This window comes from Puntigrus tetrazona, chromosome 22, assembly GCF_018831695.1.
Source record: "Puntigrus tetrazona isolate hp1 chromosome 22, ASM1883169v1, whole genome shotgun sequence".
In the NCBI taxonomy this organism is placed as follows: Eukaryota; Metazoa; Chordata; class Actinopteri; order Cypriniformes; family Cyprinidae; genus Puntigrus; species Puntigrus tetrazona.
The window spans coordinates 11767352-11784960 of record NC_056720.1 but is presented as its reverse complement, the minus strand read 5'-3'; the positions used below and the strand labels follow the sequence as shown (position 1 = coordinate 11784960).

At 40.0% G+C, this 17609-nt stretch overlaps 1 long non-coding RNA gene across 1 annotated transcript in view; it reads right to left on the bottom strand.

Annotated features, from left to right (window-relative positions):
* Positions 1-7478, bottom strand: part of LOC122327899 — a 9229-nt gene extending 1751 nt beyond the window's left edge. The window contains exons 1-2 of the long non-coding RNA XR_006247734.1: positions 7372-7478; positions 3504-3593 (exon numbers count right to left, since the gene is read on the bottom strand). This is a non-coding gene — a long non-coding RNA (uncharacterized LOC122327899). The remainder of the gene's footprint in view (positions 1-3503; positions 3594-7371) is intronic.
* Between the last annotated feature and the right edge of the window lie 10131 nt (positions 7479-17609).

Below are 17609 nucleotides of genomic sequence, written 5' to 3'. Positions count from 1 at the left end.
AAAAAAAAAAAAAAAAAAAAATCATACGAAATTTCCAAGATCCGGGCCAGACGCCAGCACACAAGCTTTGTGTTTCTCTCCCTAAACTCTCTTCCTTCACTCTCAGTCTCTCTGCAGGAGGTTGCAGGGAGTCTGGGCCTGCGAGGTATAGATTAGGAGAGTCTAGAGAGAAGGTGTACAGGAGGGTTTAGCCCTCTTCACCTTCGTCCCTGTCGCGCAGATCACACGGCAGCTACTGCGGTCGCATGTGTTAATTATCACCACTGCATCTGGAGCTGCACATAGACACAGAGGCTCAGGCGAGCATGTTTTTGGCTGTACAGCTCCACTAACAAAATGCTTTTTCAACTCAACTGCAAAAGCATGCTCAGTGAAATACCATTATTTCATACAGATTTGTTTTTTTCCCCATTTTTGTTAGACATGACTGGACAACATGCAGTTTCTTCAAGTTAGTCAAATGTTGCCTTTTTGACTGAATCAAAAATAAATGCTAACAATCATACTATATTGGTTTGTAGAGTTTGGATGATACATTGATGAATCACAAATCGAGAAATGATTCAGCATTGATTCAGAAATTTTCAGAATGCATCACTCTCTGAAATCAATTCTGAGATTAGTCTTTAACATCAGATGGCACTGCATGCTTTAGAAACAGCCGTAGTCTGCTTGTTTCCAAATCCTTACACACACCTAAAATAATCATTCATAAAATTCGAAAAAGGCTGAAGAGGATTACAAGGGTGTTCACAATTGGCTGTTTTTACATTAATCTTGCGTCATAAAAGCATTCTGAGCTAAGGTGAAACTTGGACGAACACAAACGCTCTTCGCTGCTCTTTTTATGAGCATTTAAAATTGCAGATAAAAACTAAATTACAGCGCTCTCTGCTATTAAAATCTAGGCTCAGAAACGCAATGCATTCTGAAACTCTCAAAAATCAATCTAGAATCTATGTATTGTCCCCGCCCTATTGTTTTGGTGCAAATACATTGGTGCACAAATTTTTCTGAGATAGACATGCTTTAATGACCAATTAAGAGAAAGATAAGATTAACAAACTAACAAGCACGCAAAGGAGGCCATGAAGCACAAATGTCCGCCTTTCGAAACAACAAAGCTAGGATTGTGATTGTGGAATCAACATGGATCATAAACCGTTCCAACCCCAATTCTATTAAAAACAGCTACAAAAAGAGCAGCTCCAATTATTAGCACAACTGTGTCCAGCAGTCGTGGCCGATGCGAGTGGGAGGGAGCAGTAGTTAGCTCTTGAGAGGTGTGAAAGAGTGATATACTGGCCACTAGGATATATGCCAAGATATAATTGGTGTCACCAGACCACGGCCACTGGTCGCGTGGAATCAGGGAGCATACAAGGAACGCACGTGGGCCTGGAGGAGCCTGTTTTTTTTTTTTTTTTTTTGCAATTGTTGCCACATCGCCATCTCTCTCTTCCTTTATCTTTCATTCTTTCATTTTCTGCCTTCACTCTCTCCATGTCTCTCTTCTGCCATGCCCTGGGCTGCTACCAAGAGGGAATTACTGCAGTGGAGCACAAAGTCCTCCCTCTTCCTCCCTTTCTTAGTTCTCTCTCTCTCTCTTTCTCTCTCGCTCTTATGCACACAGGCACTATTTATAGAATGCAATGTCACTCACGCAACAGTCAGATCGCTCCCTGCTCTGAACACGGCTCATACAACATTAACACTCTCCTCCTCAACTCAAAGACCATGTCAGGGTTCTGTCTGCCAATCCATGTGACGCTCTACCTGATGCTCATCTTAGCATCTGCTGCTTTATGGGAAGCTCTATCAACTATTCTACCTGACAATCTGCAACATTATAAAAGCATTATTCTCTCTATACTTAATGATAGGGGGTCTATCGGACACTCTATCCACTCTATTGGATGCTCTAGCCTACCTAATTGTTATATTGGATCTTTTCGTCTCATTGAATCTATTGGACTCTCTATTAGCTGATCTACTAGGTGCTTTATCAGATGTTTCATCTAATCCATCTGATGGTTAAACAAGATGTTAACTACACTGTATCAGATTCTCTAAAACATCTTGTTACATCTTGCATACTTGTTAAATCTACCTGCCATTCTATCTATTCATTTGGATGCTATAACTTAGAATTTCATTTCTGTCAAGATATCTCATTGAATCCATTGGATCCTCTATCAGCTGCTCTAGCAGGTGCTTTATTTAATCTGGTTACATATACACTCTGAGATGCTCAATCAGCCACTCTTTCCTTACCTTCTGTATGATATTACTACATCTACTCTTTTGGATGCTTGATATTTATCTCCTATAGAGTCCATTGGGTCCTCTATCTACTGCTCTGATCTTGTGATCTCCCATCTACTCAAGAGTTACATGTTTTATCAATGACGTTCTATGTTCCATCTAATCTACCTGATGTCTGACAAGATTTTAAATACACGGTTTAAGTTTTCTAATGAAACTTGTATGTTATACACACACTCTATTGGATGCTTTATTTGCCACTCTATCTGATCTTTTATCTACTTTATACCTTCTGAAGTTTTACTAAATGTTTAAATCCTTGGATCACAATTTATTTTGCATTTGTATTCATCTCTGTCAAGATATCTCATTTACTCCACTGGATCCTCTATCTGCTGCTCTATCTTCTATCTATTCTACTGCAAGCTTTATCTGATGTTCAACAAGAAATCCACTGTATCAGTTTTTTTTTTAATCTAATGAATCTATGAATGAATATACATTCCATAGGATGCTAGATCTGCCCTGCTATCTACTGTACCTAATGACTGATCAAACATCTCTTATTTTCTTACTGTTAAATCATTTGATATTAGAGGCAAATAATAGAATATAGAAATGAATTGGTATAATATCTTGATTAAGTGGCCTACACAAGATGGGTTATGTTAAAAAAATAATGTTTGACTAACAGAATTTGTCTTCCTAAGGTAGTGTGTGTTTATTTAGGAAGGTGACTAGCTTTGTCTGACTATAAATAGCTCAATAAAGATCACTATGGCAGAGGAACTCCCACAGGCGCCTTGACTTTGGGAACTATGCCCCTAAGCATTCCCCCAAATCCCAGCCCTGAATTTAAAATACACAGATATGTTGTTAGATATGTGTTGCCAAAGAGCTACAACCAAGCACGCATGTTTTTACCCATTTTGGCCTTAGGGATTAAACTGTCGAGGCATTCACACTGATCTCAGATCAGGGGCCACGACACTCTGTCTGTGCCAGTGTGAGTTGCTACTGTACTGAACTACTAATTTAGACACGCAAAATGGAAATGAATGGAAATACGTAGAGGGAGAGATAGCAGGAAAGAAACATCTGGACGGGGATTAGAAGAACTAAAGGGGGTTAGCAAAAGGAGGGGTGGGGTGAGGGACAGAGAAATGGTAAAAGCTTAACGCACAGGGTTAAAGGAGGAGGTTGAACAGGAAGATGGGGGAGGAGAGAGCAACCCTTACTTGAAAGAAGCCGGGAGGCATGGGTCCACCTGGCATGCCGTCATTGGGCGGCATGTTGCCCATCACAGGACTGGGAGCTGCTGCTGCACTCTAAAATAGAGAAACAAAGTCTTGTCAGAAAAAAAATTAAAAAAAATACACCTTTTAACCAAACTACTTATTTTCAAATGTAAATGTATTATAGAGTACATCCAACTTGTCCAATAACAATTCCATTATACAACAACATGCAAGTAGAATCTCGTCACATATGTGAGCAGTTCTTTAGGTTGAGGCCTGGGCCCCCCACACCCCAGACAAAGCCAAACTCAGGCGTGTCTTTCCCATGACGGTAAAGAAGGGGTAGACAGGGATTACACACGACCCAGTCCCCCCCCCCTCCTCCACCCTGTAATCAGATACCTCGCTCTCGTCTGAGTGGAGGAGGGTAAATCGCCTCAGTACTGCTGACCCTAAATAGCCCAGACATTCACCGCTGACCTTGAGAGGGCAAAGGGCACAGTTCCATGCACCAACATACACAGGCATAGGTACACGATTACCTAGGTCTTTAGCTCAAACGTATATGTGGCTGCAAATTGAACCCTAAAGCCACATACATTCTGTAAGTCCAAATAGTAAAGTCCCCTTTAGGGCGTCATCCCACCATCACACAATTTTGAGATACCAATAAATAGTTTCATTTTGAATGTTTTCCATGACTTCTGGATTTTTCACAGTGATTTCAAATGTGACAAAATGAATGGACAATTCTTGAGTTTACTATAACTGCACTGCATCTGCTGCTTTAGATGTATGTTCAAGCTCTTTAAAACTGGATAGATTATGATTGGCTGTCAGTGTTTTCAGTGCACATGTTGTTATAGCTGTGGTGTGTACTTCCATATTCTCATTCTCAACTTTAGTTTGTTATCATTACAGTATCATTCTAGATGTTATTAGCTCTGTTTCCATCCAAAGATGTGAATTTAACTTGGGCTCAAAACTGCAATCTCACATTAAAACATTTGCCATTAAAACACAGAGTCAAAGAGAACAAAATTTCCTAATAAAGTGCCACTAAATATCTCCAAGAAAACTAGAAGTCACTAAATGTATAACTTTCATGTATGATAAATTACTTGCGTCTCAGAGTGAGCAGACGAAACACAATAAATGCAGTCATTGCTATCAGAGGTGGATGCCAGCTGTTTGGGAACGCAGTCATGCAAGACCGTAATTACACAGAAAAACTATGAGGACAGACATTTCTCAGGTATCTCAGAATGACCAAAACAACATCTATATGCTGTGAACGAGATCGGTCCACTGGTTGGTCAAGTTCTCACATCTCATAGCGCAATCACATGACTTTTTCCATGCGTGTGGTGGAATGTGGTAAATGCGTTTCCAACATAGTTTGCACACTTTTTCTCATTGGATAAAATGTTCATGCTACTCAGTTGTGTGCATGCGTTTTTCTTTTTTTTTTTTCTTTTTTTTTTTTTATATATTTAGGCACATCTTGGCGTTTCCATCCAGCATAAAGCATAAAAATAGGTGGATAAAAACATAGCTAATCACTTAAATTTTGTCTGGTTGTGATTTTTCATGGCCGATTCCAAGCAACTTAAAATTGGAAATGGGTATCGGAATTTTTTTTTCTTGAAACAAACAAGAAAAAAAAAAAAACATGCATACACAACACACATTCAACAGCCCAAACAAAGATGTTACTTAATCAGCATTCAGCATTTGTTTTCATTTTTAATTTTATATTATGCTATAATAAATTAATGTTCATCAATGATTACAATGTAGTGTGCACAAGTGCGCACTTTCGTAAAAATCTGTCAAAAAAATAAATAAAAATAAATAAAATTAAAAATAGCTGGTTGCTAATCGCACACATTGAAAGTGATTTATGGCAGGTCAAGCAGTGTATGCCTAAAAAGAACAACGTAACATTTCTCCATTTCTTTCCAGTGGAATAAAGCCACATATGTTTGGCACTAAATGAAGACGAGTAAGAATTAATTTTTTTTAGATGAACTATCCATTTAAGACAGTGTCACAAACATGACAAATGACAAGCGCCAGCAACAACCACAACAGAAACTCCACAGATTTGCATATAATCTATATACAAGGACGCACTTTCTCATAAACTAGGGAAGAAAAAGGGTCCGGAGGCTGGCGCTGGGCAGATAACAGGTGAGGTACGGCCAGGCGCCGTGTTTGCATGCAGTGGAGGGATTGGCGAGTGTGTTTGGTTAAGGAGAGGGAGGGGCTGAGTGACAGATCGGGCCGGTGAGATTTTGTTTACACAGTGGCTGGTGTAGGTTTAACCAGCACAATGGCTCAAACAGCATATATGAACAAGTGAAAATGCAGAAGGCAGGCGGATGAATACTTTAATTAAAACAAAGAGATGAGCTGAAAGAAAATCACTGGCCAGAATGACCAGCGGCCCATCAGCGGGAACGGGAGTCGTTGGTAGCTCGCACACACACACGCACGCACGCAGCGCGACTCCGCTGCACTCAGGTAGAGCGGCAGAGGGCCCAATCGGCTTGTTGCCATGACAACTCAGACCTTGGCTCTCCCGCTCTCCGGTGCCCATTAAAACCCTCAGGCCGTCAATCACTTGCCCGGCCAGGGAGCGAAAGAGAGGGAGTGCGAGAGAAACAGAGAGGAGAATGAAGATAGAGTTTAAAGGAGCCTGTGGCTTTTGATAGGCCTGGCTGTTTGCTACGGCTATCTCTCTCCCTCTCGACCACATAAACAGACACATTCCAGTTCCTGTTAACCCTTTTCACACCACGCTTTGCATCTCTGTCCTGCCCTCTTCCCTTAAAGCAAAAACATTATTCACGAACAAATCTTTGAAAAAGTTTTGACCATTAAGGCGCATTTATGTTTAACACCAAGAAGGAATTTGGCATGAGGGAAGAAAATATTTCCTCAAGCAGATTTCACAAAGAGTTTAAGATGGTCACATAGATTTGGCAACGTTTTTTTTGTACATATTAATTTTTTTTCAACTTTGTAAAATGTTCAAAGTTTTTATTATTTATTCACACACACACACACACACACACACACACACACACACACACAGAATTTAAAAGCATCCAACATGGCCAACAGCATGTGCATCGTTATTTTGGGTACATTATTGATTGTATAATAGCAGAAAGAAAGCAGATTGTGGGTTCAGCAATAAAACATAGCTAATTAATTATTAATAATCCATGAGTAATATCGGTGGCCTATACGTTCACCTAACATCCACACACACATATAACACCATCCAAACCCTCCAAAGTAATTAGCCACTGCTATTTTAATTATCAGTATCAATCGTGGGGTTCGGCTAGCCAGCAGACAGCGGGGGAAAGGCTTAATCTGGGCATCGATCTGGAGCAGGGATCCAGGATGAGGAATGGATCTTACCTTATCTGTGCCCAGACGAGCAGGGTAACCCAGATCACCAGCCGACAAACACAAGAACATGCACTCTGGTAACAAGTCACTGGCAACTCGGCATGTTAAACGAGCGACACAGTGGAATGGAAATTATTAATCTGTAAAAGCGTGAAATTAGACTCCACTTTATATAAAATAAATAAATATTTACTATCCATTAGACTGGCAATTACTAAAACAAAACACCAGTTATGAATTAGAAGATATTATGACTTATTCGTATGAAAAAGGAAAGTCATACACCTGAATTATTCCATTTATCTCAGTCTATCAGTACACTGATTTGACTGAACACTACTGATTTTGATTTGACTGGAATTTCATTACTGTGACATTGCAGTTTTTTTTTTAAAACATGCCTGAAATAAACATCCAAGATACCAGCGTTCTTCTAACTTACTGCATTTCAAAACACTCGCTGCCTCCTCCGCTCTTTCTCCCAGCATCCCCTATTTCCAATAACTCTGTCAGTGAAGTTGACTCCATAAAGATTAGCCAGTGAGGACTGGCAGCCATAATCAGCCGTGCTGGCTGACAGATGTGCCTTTTAATCAATGGGGCGCTGGGACAGCAATCTAGACTGTGTAACATAGGGAAGCCACTATGACGAGGGGTCTCTCTCTCTGTCGCTCCCTTTCCTTCCCTCCCATGGCGTCAACAGCTGTTGTATCAATCAGGTGAATTAATTACCAGTAAACAAATCTGCTGAGGAAACCCCTCATGTACACCCCCACCCTGCAAACACACACTCTCATGCACGCATATACACATACTGTATTCCCAGAACCCCATAGCTTTTTCAATCTCAGTGGCCCACAATTATGCTTGCTCAAGGGCCTAATCATAAACCATGTACAGATACAAGCGTGTTAATGTGTGTGAGGACAGGTGGAGAGAAAGTTTCCCGCCCAGAACACCTTCTGAAATGCTGAAGTAGCAGTATATCGGTGAAACATGGAAAAACAGACAGATGAATAGGCTAGCTATGCGTAGCCTAGCTCCACCTGTTATTTACATTAGCCATTAACAAACTAACGTTCTGTACTGCACAACACTGAGCCAAAAGCTAACATGCGAGAAGCTAAGACCATACTTAAGATTGGAAAAACACATTCTTGTTTTTTCCCCAATATTGTCAATGACAATAAGACAAAAAGTGCTATGGTTGTAAATTAGCCATTTAGCATGTTGATGTAGGCATTTTGTAATTCACATGTTCGAAACAAGCTAAATTGTTCAATAATGGTACACTAGAAAGCATTAAACTGTGCAAATTCACAAATAAATCTTAATTATGATTAATTCTGACAAATACATTAAACTTTAAGACGCCTTGAATTCTGGAAAGGCATGACATCCCAAAATGCATATACAAACACTCAATGTTCAGTAAAAATGCTCATCACGCTTTAAATGCAACACATCGCATATGAGTTCCCTCCGAAAAATTAAAACCATACAGAACTGCAGGCATAGAAGCCAACATGCCCAAAGTTAATGCAAACAGGATTAGCGTACATGTAAATTAAGCCAGGCCGACAGCAGCAAAATGGTGTTGAGATACAACACATGCTGGGCGCCGCTGGCCATGACCCTGTTCACTACCTTATTGGCCGTGTCAGGTATTTCACAATGGCCTCACACATACAAAAACACTGTAATGAGCTCCAAATTACAAAGAGAAAATGAGGTCTATGACGAAGTCAGACATTTATATACCACACAGATTTGTGTTTTAATAAAATTTAAATTCAGAGCTCTGACATCACCCTTTATTTATGCATTCAAAGTAATAACCAAAAAAAACCCAAAGAGATTCCATACATCAATATCTTTCTATAAGCAACATTTTCAACTTCACACATCATGTGTCAGTTATTTTCATGTCAACTTGAGGCCAATGCACAGTTCTAAACATCCACAGATAAGACGGGGAGAAGAAAAGCTCATTCTAAGTGCAGACACGTTTAGAAACGTCTAAAAGTGAGAGACTGATAAAAGTGGGAGGGTTGGATAGGACGTAGTAAGGTTTTAATGCCAGTGTTGCCATCTTATTTCTAATGTGAAACATGCAAGGCGGTCATATTACAATCTATACATTGCAAGAATGGTTGGCGGGAAGGGCGTTCCCATTGGGACCATTGATGTTGCCTGCTGAAAAGGGGAGTTTCCCATCTCTCCCTCCCTTTCTTTTTCTCTCTGCTTTCCTTTCTCTTCAAGTACGCCCTCTAAGCAGGCAGAAATCATTCCTCTTTGGAAAGAGTCTCTGGAGTTCCCGCTACGGGGTTAAGGAGCTTAATGTACTATAGTTAACATTCACGGAGTCTGAACGCTGGGAAAGTGTAGAAAACCTAGCGGGCTGTAGGTACCCAAGAGGAGCTGGAAGAACAAGGAAAAAGAGAGGGCCTCGTTCCTGCCAGACAGGGGCTAGGAGAAGGGAAAACACGAACATTCCTTAGACAATGAAGGGTCTGTAGCGCTGGACCTTTGCGCTTGAGGCACCAAGAAAAAAAGAATCACAATGTAGGACAAGAACTATGGACAGGTTGAATTCCTACATACAAAAAAATAAGAAGAAACTGATAAAAAATTAAGCTAAGTTGTAACAAAGATAGCGTAGTTAGCAAGAACACAAAGTGTAGGCAAATGAAAAGCAGACACAACACATCAAGAGCATAAACAAGTTTCTCTGTTCTTCAAGCTTCAGCCTGGTTAAAGTGGCTTTGGGTTCCCTCAGATGTCCAAATCCACAATCCCTTTATGCAGATTGTGAGTGAAACCACTGAAACTAAGTCAGCCAACTTGTAACCGTCTGTGGCCAACATTGGTCGGCCCACCCAGCGGTCAAATCTGTCTTCCATCTACAATAACTCAAGTTCTTCACTTCCACAGAAAGTTATAAAACTGTCAATAGATGCGGTAGCATTAATGTTAACCTATCTCCAAAAACATACAAAAAAGGCCTTAAGGAATAAAAAGCACCTAAATTCACAACCAGAGATGCTGAAGAAGAAGAGGCATTCAGGAGCTCAAGAGCACGTTGCCTTCTCTAAACAGCAGCATACAAAACATGAGCATGTCATGCTAACCTGCGCTAGCATCCCATCAATAAATAAACAGCCTCACAGAAATATCCCTCTCACCAGTCTCATGCGCCAACACAGGCTAAGCTACTCTTCGTCTTTTTTCCTTGGAGAACAAAACAATATTAACATAAAAGAGGTCTCGTAGTACAGGAAAACAAAGGGCGCCCTCAATTTGAGTGGATACAATGACTAAAGGTACTTTTAGCACATGCACCTGTATCAAGATTCTCATGATACAGACAACGACATGCATTCAATCAGTTCATTATCTTGTCTATATTATAAACTAATGTGCATATAAAGCTTGATCATCCCCATATCTGTAGATAATTTCCACCTGGAAAGCACTTTTGCTTCCACAACATCCTCACTGCCGGCATCATGGCTCCAACTGACCACAATGCTCTGCAAATCCCACTACATCTTTACAGAAATGGTACGCTAAAGCCATGACTCTGCAGAGTCAACAGTTTTACTTGATAGTGATCATTTCTGTCATAGGAACTACGATACTGCTACTAAAGATCTGCCGAATTAACAATCCATTCAGTCGAAGCTCATTTTAATTGCATTAGCCCTGTAGGAAGTATGGATGGAATGCAACTTCGCTTGTGCTGTAATTTGATTACAGTGACACTGGAAACCAAATATTTGGTGTCAAAGTGTTTTTCGGCAATGGAGGGTGAAAATGTGTTGGTTTGATCCTGATCTCAAACAGTAAATGGGCACTCAGACCCTGGGGACACCAAGAGGACATGTGTCCGGCAAACTCCCAGCACACAGTGTTTGTCTCTTGCTCTAATCTCAGTCTTGATATACCGTTCTGTCTCTCTTACATTCTCTGTCTTTATGCTAATTCTACATGTGAACATGAGCAAACCGAAAAGTCCCAGGGGGGAAAAATGGGGCTGTCTGATTCCACACCCTCCCTTCTCTCTTCTCTCTCTTTCTCTCTCTCCCCTTCTCTCTCTCTCTCTCTCTTTCCACCCCCTCCCACAATAGAGTCTGGGTGTCAGGGAGCTCACAGAAGCCGTTGTCATGGTGACAGGTCCTGTCTGTGTTCCGTCCCTCAGGCATCTCAGAACGCTGTATTTTTGAGAGGTAGAATGAGAGTCAAAGAGGAATAGAAAGAGAAGAAACCAATATACATGCATTGGCGAAATGAGTCTTTCCGAATTGATTTAAATTAGGTACAAGAGTGGGACACAGTATAATAGAGAAAAGAGAAGCCTTGCCCTTCATTGACCCATTATAGTTCATCTACTGGGACACAGAGAGGACAGGGGTGGCATGGACTGTCCCCACTTGACAGAACGCCCTACCAGAGCCAGCAAACAGAGTAGGCATCTCACACCCCTATTCCTGGCACCCTACGCCCTCCACTTGACCTTTCAGACACCTTCCACCAATCCACTCCAACCGCCCTAGCATCCTGCCCCATCTCAACGCAGAACTGCATGCAGATCCCCTCTGCATTCGCTCCGTATCACGTAACACGCCTAAAACATTGTGCACCTGGTGCTGGCTAAAATAAGGTCTCCTGCAGGGACCATGTCAAGAAGGCCATTGGCCTCTCTAAAAAGATGTAAACAAGTTAGAAAACTTGAAATAAAAGTAAGCCATGCCAATAAACCAAGATGTAAATTGTGAATATAACACCTTATCCTGCCATTTGTCCTACAGCCGTTTGCAAATTTTCACCAAGTGTCCTTAGAACTTGGCTTGAAAAGGCTTGGCTCTAGACTTTTCTGAGACTTTTTTTTCCCCTCCAAGCTGCATGTCTCTGAAAAGTGAGATGTTACCACTGGTTGAGCCATCTGGCCTCTTGTCCATAGCTCCAGATGACCATGAATTCTCCAAGTTCAAGAGACTAAGGAGTCTGCAAGTGATGCTTAAGAATAATAGAAATAATGCTTAGTAAACATGGCATCTTAAATGAAAACACAAGATACAAACGATTCATGCATAAAAACCCTCTCATGCTAAAACATCCATGTACTGAAGACATTGCCAATTGTATAGACCTGCATCCATAGGTGCAGTTGCTTAAAGTCTTGTTTCTTACTTATTACAGCTCTTGACTTCCCCCGTAGGGCCATCCAGCATGTTAATTGCAAGGCAAACAATCCAAGAGCCCACATTAACCTCCAGAAGTCTCCCATGAGTGGAGGTTAGTTAAGCCCTTTTCAAAAACCTTAACGCCACTGGACAAGTACCAGTTTGAAGCTAATCCCATTGGAGGAGGGACCCCTTCCCTCTAAATTTGCACAGCAGGGGAGAACTGATGAAAGTAGCAGCGATATGAGTCACATCAAAGCAGGTGTGGAGTGAGACGAACGCTAGTGCTTTGTTTGACCACTATTCTGTTAGTGATGGTTAGCAAGCTGGATAAATTTGTCAGCGAAACATGGCTTCAATCATGACACTGGAACAGAATTCATTTCCCAAGGTGTGCTTTTAGTGTTCTCAGGCGGTGTTGCTATATAACTAACGTTTTGTGAAAGTTGAAACTATACAGTTAGCAGTTAAAACTGGTGTCAAGACTTGTTATTAAAAGGGTCTGTTCGGGCCAATCATATTGGACAGTAATACTTGTTTTTAAAAAATGACTAGTTGAAGTGTTGCCACAATAAACGGAATTAAATAATTAGGCTATTTTTGAGTTGACCTCACCTGAACAGATGCACAAAATATAAAGCAAATTCTTGTGTTTGAAAACAGTTGGACTGGCTTAAACAAAAAATAAATAAATAAATATAAGGGATAATTCACAAAAAAATTTTAATACCATATACTACTATTTGTGTGCATTTGAACCACTGATGTCACAGGAACCATTTTATGTACTTCACTTTCTTTATGGGCCTTGAATGTGTTAATTGTGTTGCAGTCTATCCAGGTTCAGAAAACTCTCAGATTTCATCAAAAATATCTTAATTTGTACTCTGAAGATCAACAAAGGTCTTACAGGTTTGCACCAACATGAGGGCGACTAATTAATGACAGCATTTTCATTTTTGGGAAAACTATCCCTTTAACCATTTAAAATTTCACACTGCATCTTAAAAAGCAAAACACCTGCAAAAACAACAAAGTGTGACTAAACAGCAAAAACATCCGTCTGCATATCTTTGGTTAGAGAACTGTGTTGGATTACAGCAATTGCTGGCATCTGATATGAGAGACAGATCCATCCAATTTCTGCAAAACCTGGGTGATTTCTTTTCATATTTACTAATAGTCACAAGAAATTGTTGGTTTGAACCATTTAAAAGCTCTACAAACCTACCAAGATTTAAGCAAGGGCAAATGATTCTTCTTGTTGGTACTGTGGGAATGCACAGCCACAGATGCAATATGCCCAGACAGATGGAAACAAATTAGTAACAAAATAGTATTAGCATCCCTTGCTTGCTCACCCACAGTCCACTGTCACCCCCCACCCTTACCATCCTCATCTGGCACCAATCTGGGTTTAGTCTCACATAGCCTCTTAGACCAACTGTGTTCCCTTCCACACTCTTTGGACCCCTTGTCCCCCCAACCCCTCGGCCTCACAGCCTCATAAGCTTGCAGAAAAGTGCAAAAAAAAAAAAAATACTTTGGTAGGTCGGCCAGATTAAACTGCCACTGTAATCCGCTTGGCTTTCACCTCCTTGTCCTCAACAGAGAGAGAAAGAGAATGAGAGAGAATGAGAGAGAGAGAGAGAGAGAGAAGAAAAGGATTGCAAGGTAAATAAATAAATAAAGGCAAAGACAGCATTATGAAAAACAAAGACTTTATTCAAGGTAAATAAGCACTTTAGAAAAGACACTGGGACTAATGGGAAAAATGGATGGAAGGGAATAAGGAAAAATAAGCAAGAAACTTACAAATAGCTATTAAAGAAAGGAAGGAACGTATAGCATCGCTACAGCCTTCCAGAGGCACATCACCTCAACTGACCACAACTATCAACCAAGGGGCTATAAACAACTCAAACACACAGTAAAGATATCATGGGTGAAGACCAGCGTGGGTGTTTGGAAGTGTGTTTAAGTGTGACTGGAGAAATAAAGTGTGGAGAAACCGTGCTCACAGTCAGGTACACACACACATACACACAAAAATCTTGGAGAACCCTGCAGGAAGTGGGAGGACATCCAGCGAGAAAGGGCGGTGATATACGACTGGAGCACTTCAAACAGCGAGAGCAGTGATGGACAACTCCTAAGACCAATAAAACACAGCAGGGAAGGAGGGTGCGAGGGAGCAGGGCAAAGGGAAGAGGAAGTAACTTTATCTTTCAGACAAAACAGGAGGGGGTAAGAACAAGGGTAGTAGATTGAAGAACCACTTCCTAAAGATGTTAACAGCCTTTCCATTTCCAAAGAAAACATATCAAACACTGGTGTAGCTCAGTGTTGAAAACCAGCACTTTTAGATGTGTAACCTTGATCTGAATTGGCTGGGTAATTTGGGGGTCCTGCGATCCACTGTATAATAAAACCTGCACTCACCATCTCCAGATAATAAAAAAACTCCCAAACTATGAATATTTTTTTAATCCTCAAAGTGCTTTCCTACATAGGTTGTACGCTAGCATTCATTGAGAAAAGAAAAAAAAAAAAACTACTAATTGATATTGTCCTCAGCAAAGCAAATATTTTCAATGTGTAAACTAAGGGATTTTCAACCTTTTTTTGATGCCAAGGACCGATAAAGGAATCCAGAAGGACATCATTTTTTTAATGTTCAGGTATAAAGACCCTGAACAAAAATATAAAGCCAACACGATGTATGCAAGTAAGATAATTACCTTTAATACCGCCACTGAACCAAATCAAATTAAGAAATTCAGCAAGGTATATGTAACAGGCCAAAAAGATTCTTTTCTTGAATAAAAAAAAAACTGGTTTACAAAAGTTTAAATGGTAATACTAGTATCTTGTCTTTTCTTTCTAAGATCCCAACTATTGGAAAATTGAGAAATGATACATATTACAAAAACCCAGAAGACCAGCATGCATCCATCACAAATGACGAATGTGAATGCCTGGTAATCTTGGCTACTTTATATCCGTAATCCTTTCGGCCAGGTGTGTTAACCTTTTCCTTCTGATGAAGCCCATTACAGAGAATAATCGCACGCCAAATGAAGACAAATGATGTGACCGCACTGTGCATGGAGTAGGAAATCCCTGATCACTGAGGCCCTCATTCAACAGCATTGATTAGCTTCCCAACCAAAGTAGCCAGCCAGAGGAACTAAACGCTGTGAATCGATGCTACTTAGCAGATTATTGACCAATCGCTGCCTCTCCCTTTGACATTAAAGCAAAATTCAAATTCGAAGGAAGCGTCAGACAAGCATATAGCTATAACATGCTGGAAACTGTATTATGTTAATCCGGACCTCATTTTTAATTCAAAATATTGATTGCGTCGCGACAACAAGCGAACGAACTGAAGCTGCTTATACCAAAGCTCAACCAAAACAACTAGGTAGGCTCTCTACCTAGTTGTTTTGGTTGAGCTTTGGTATTAGCAGCTTCAGTCTGTGTGTTGGGGGTGGACAGGGGGAGGGTGATTTAACACCCTCTAACGGTCCCAAAGCACTGTAGTATTTTGCATACACTGCACAAAGTTACCATGGTGACAAGACCCGATTCTAGGCCCTGACCCACGAGGCACATCCAGCCAAAACCATTGTGTTAATCGAATCCATCAGAAATGACACCGACTAGCGTCTATGCGAAAACTCGCTCTATTAAAAATAATGTTCTTCATATAGTTTAATTTCATTTGGTTTTACGTGTGCTTAAAACCAAACGGCAGCAGAAGACTGTTTTTTGTCTCAGGTTTCAAGGTCTAAACGTAAACATATCTACAACTACTATATCTTTCAGTATTTGTATCCAATTAAGGCACTGCTGTTTTATTAAGATCAAATGGTTGAGACTATATGTACAGGACAGGCTTTATTTAGTTTCTACCACGTGAAGCATTTTCATTTTTTTTCCAATATGAGATAAATATTTGTTTCTGTTGTATACATATCTGAAATTGTACACATTTCTGTCAACGGTATGCAACTGACAAAGTATTCGAACGCCAGTGTGTATTTGTGCATGAACCTGTGATGAAGGGGAGGGGGGGTTCGGGGGTTTGGAGAGAAAGACAGAGATTTTGGTTCAGCTGAACCTCATTAATTCAGAAATGGAAATCATTTCTGCATGGAGCACAGGAGAGACGAGAGATGGAACGAGAGAAAGCAATAGAGAAGGAAAGTCTGAGAGAACAAACGAGAGAGAGAGAGAGAGAGAGAGCGGAGGGACATTCGGCGAAAGTCGATATTTCTCTTTTTCTCTTATCAAGAGTGTCAACCCTCACAGTTTGCCAAAAATGTCTGATATTAGAGCTTATTTTTGTTTGCTGCACGCTTTTTTCAATTAATATTAGTAGCGGGTGGTATGACCGAAATCTCCTATCATGGTGTGAAGCATTAATAAATATGAGAATATGGTTACTTACTTCAAATATTCAACCCTTATATATATATATATATAAAATTCTAAAAAATGTGTGAGGTAAAAAAATGGACATTTGTTATTTTTGTAATATCACATGGGTCATATGATTCATCAGATCTGTCTTGCACATCACAGCATGTTTTTAAAACCATTATAACATCATAAACTGTGAACGGCAACAGATGTCAAAACTATTCATTTGTATCACAAGCAGGCCAAAAAATAATTATAAACCAGAGTCATTTCAGTCAACCATAATAATGGCACAGCCAAATAATTACATTTGTGAAGTAAAAGCCACAACAGGAAACATAGTATTAATATCAGAATTACATTAATGTTTTGACGCCGAGCCTAGCGCATATCGATGTTGAAAAATCAGATTTGGCAGTCACAGGCTCAAATTAATTAGTGCAATTAAACACAATTTGCAGCAGTGTCAAACCCTTTATTTTGGGTGGGCATTTGCGACGCGTTGGGACGCTTATTACCGACAAACATTTACTTTGCAGCATGCACTAATAACCTTTCGTGATAAATCAGCGAACAAGAGACAAGGAGTTGAAAGTGTGCCACGCAAATGAAAAAAATGCTAAAGCAGACAGAAGCTGTATCAAAATAGTTTAGAATTGCCAAAACAAGCTGCACGGGTTGAGAAATATACAAAAGGTGCACTGTTACGCAGTCTGGTTTGATTTTCAGTCACAGTTGAAAATATACTTCATTTATCATCAAATAATGCACGGTGTCATAAAGGTTACTATAAAAGTAACATTATAAATATAATGAATAATATAAAATATGTGACACTGGTCCACAAAACCAGTCATAAGTGTCAATGTATAGATTAATACACCATCCGAAGAATGAATAAATAAAATAAGCTTTCCATTGACATTAGGATAGAATAGTAAAATCATGAATTTTAAATATTGAAAAAAAAATTAAGTTTTGATATATCTAGAGTAGGAATTTTTCAAAAATACCTATGGAACATGATCTTTTATTTAAACGTCCTAATGATTTTTAGCATAGCAGA